Raw genomic sequence first — 3,182 nt, forward strand, 5'->3', positions numbered from 1 at the left:
ACAGGGGGGGAGAGAGGGAACAAATCTCAAGCAGACTCGATGCTGAGTGCGGAGCCCGATGCGGGGCTCCATCTCATGACCCTGAGATCACAACTTGAGCCGAGACCAAGAGTCAGACACTTAACCGACTGAGCCACCCAAGGGCCCCAAATTGTAAGATATTTGAAGTATACATCACAGTGATTTGATATACATATACAGTGTGAAAGAATTCCCATCATCTAGTTAATCAACACATCTATCACCTCAGATATTCATTTTTTTTGGTAGAACATTTAAGTTCTACTATCTTAGCCAATTTCAGTTATATAGCACAGTGTTATCAACCATAGTCACCATGTTTTACATTACCTCCTCAGCCCTTATTCATCTTATAGTTGAAACTTGATAACCTTTTGCCAACCTCTCCCTATTTTTCCCACTGCCCCCACCTCCTGGCAACCACTTTTCTACTCTTTGTTTCTAGGAGTTTGACTTTCTTTTTAAGATTCCACATATAAGTGATACCGTGCAGTATTTGTCTTTATTTGGTTTATTTCACTTAATGTAATAGCCTCAAGGTCCATCCATGTTGTCACAAATGGCAGGATTTTTCTCCTTTCTCATGGATGAATAATATTCCATTGTGTGTATCACATTGTGTGTGTGTGTGTGTGTGTGTGTATATATATATATAAAATTTCTTTGTATATATATGTATATACATTTACATATATACATATACATTATGTGTATGTATATACATTGTGTATATATACATATATGCAATATGTGTGTATGAAGAAATATATATATACACGATATATGTATATAAAGAAAATGTGATTATATAATTTTTTTTTCTTTATTTGTTCATCCACAAGTGGATGCTCAGGCTGTTTTCATGTCTTGGCTATTGTGTATAGTGCTGCAGTGAACATGGGAGTACAGATACCTCTTTGATACCCTGTTTCTGTTTCCTTTAACTATATGCCCAGAAGTGGGATTGCTGGGTCATATGGTGGTTCTGTTTATAATTTTTTGAGGAAGCTGAATACTATTTTCCAGAGTGGCTGTATCAATTTACATTCCTTTTCTTTTTAAGATTTTATTTATTTATTTGACAGAGAGAGAGACAGCCAGTGAGAGAGGGAACACAAGCAGGGGGAGTGGGAGAGGAAGAAGCAGGCTCCCAGCGGAGAAGCCTGATGCGGGGCTGGATCCCAGAACGACGGATCACGCGCTGAGCTGGAAGGCAGATGCTTAACGACTGAGCCACCCAGGCGCTGCTCAATTTACATTCCTATCAACAGTGCACAAGGGTTCCCTTTGCTTTATACCCTTGCCAACGCTTGTTATCTCTTATCTTTTTGATAATAGCTATTCTAACAGATGTGAGGTGATATCTGATTATGGTTTCGATTTGCATTTCCCTGATGATTAGTGATGTTGAGCACCTTTTCATGTACCTATTGGGCCATTTGTATGTCTTCTTTGGGAAAATGTCTATTCAGTTGCTCTGCCTGTTTTTTAAATCAGATTGGGGTTTTTTTTGCTGTAGAGTTGTATGAGTTCTTTTTATATATTGGTTACTAACCCTTATCAGATATGATTTACAAACTTTTTCTCTCATTCAGTAGGTTGCACTTTCATTTTGTTGAGGGTTTCCTTTGCTATGCAAAAGCTTTTTGGTTTGATGTAGTCCCACTTATTTATTTTTGCTCTTGTTGCCTTTGCTTTTTGTGTCAAATCCAAAAAATCATTACCAAGGGCGTTGTCAAGGAACTTTTTCTGTTTTCTTCTAGGAGTTTTAGGGTTTTAGGTCTTATGTTCAAGTCTTTAATTTATTTTAGGTTGATTCTTGTGTATGGTGTAAGGGTCCAGTTTCATTCTTTTGCATGTGGCTGTCCAGTTTTCCCAACACCATTTATTGAAGAGAATATCCTTTCCCCACTGTGTATTTTGGCTCCTTTGTCATAAATTAATTGACCATATATGTATGAGTTTATTATTGGGCTCTCTATTCTGTTCCACTGATCTGTATGTCTGTTTTAATGCCAATACCATACTGGGTTTTTTTTCTGTAATTTTATGGTTTTATTAACACAAATGCAGTGTGTGCATAAGCTGTCTGTCTGTTCATTTTCTTCACTGCACAGTCTGGCATTGGGTTTGGTGACTCTGATGGCCAGCTGGGCTGCTCTTTCCACAATGGCTTTGTGATTCTTAGAGGAGACACTGTGAGATAAGTAAGATTTGTTGCACATTAGCAGCACTTCAAACTCCTTGACGTTGTGGACTAGGAACTTCCGGAAGCCACTAGGCAGCATATGTTTTGTTTTCTTGTTGCTCTGGTAACCAAATGTTGGGTGTCAAGATCTGGCCCTTGAATCTTCTGCTCACCCTATTGTCAGTGCCTCTGAGTTTCCACCAGTTGTGCTTTATTTTGACATAATCGATCTGACTGGTGCCGGATGAATTTCTTGGTCTTCTTTTTAATGATCTTGGGCTTCACCAGAGGTCTGAGGGCAGCCATGATGCCATGTAGGAGATGGCTGCCATCTCTGCAGGTGGCACCGAGGAAGAGCCCATACTGTCTTGATAACTATAGCTATGTCACATGATTTGGAATCAGGAAGTATGATGACTCCAACTTTATTCTTTTTTTCTGAAACTTGCTTTGGCTGTTCAAGGTCTTTTGTGGCTCCATACGAATTTTAAGATTATTTTATTTTATTTCTGTGAAAAATGCCAGTAGAATTGTGATAGGGATTGCATTGAATCTGTAGATTGCTTTGTGTAGTATGGACATTTTAACAGTATTAATTTTTCTTATCTGTGAGCACAGAATATCTTTTTATTTATTTGTGTCTTCTTCAATTTCTTTCATCAGTATCATAGTTTTCAGTATACAGATCTTTCACCTCCTTGGTTAAATTTATTCCTATGTATTTTATTCTTTTTGATGCAATTGCAAACAGGATTCTTTTCTCAATTTCTCTTTCTGATAGTTCATTATTAGTATGTAGAAATGCAACTGATTTTTGAATATTGATTTTGTATCTTGCAATTTCACTGAATTTGTTTATTAGTTCTAACAGTTTCCTTGGTTGAGTCTTTGGGTCTTCCATGTATAATATTATGTCATCTGCAAATAGAGACAGTCTGACTTCCTCTTTTCCAATTTGGATGTCTTTTATTTC

General features: G+C 37.4%; 1 pseudogene; it reads right to left on the minus strand.

Annotated features, from left to right (window-relative positions):
• Nucleotides 1-2,068: 2,068 nt before the first annotated feature.
• LOC123787079 (large ribosomal subunit protein eL32 pseudogene) lies at nt 2,069-2,515 on the minus strand (annotated as a pseudogene).
• Between the last annotated feature and the right edge of the window lie 667 nt (nt 2,516-3,182).

Source organism: Ursus americanus, chromosome X (assembly GCF_024610735.1).
Source record: "Ursus americanus isolate L20-20 chromosome X, mUrsAme1.1.p, whole genome shotgun sequence".
NCBI lineage: Eukaryota > Metazoa > Chordata > Mammalia > Carnivora > Ursidae > Ursus > Ursus americanus.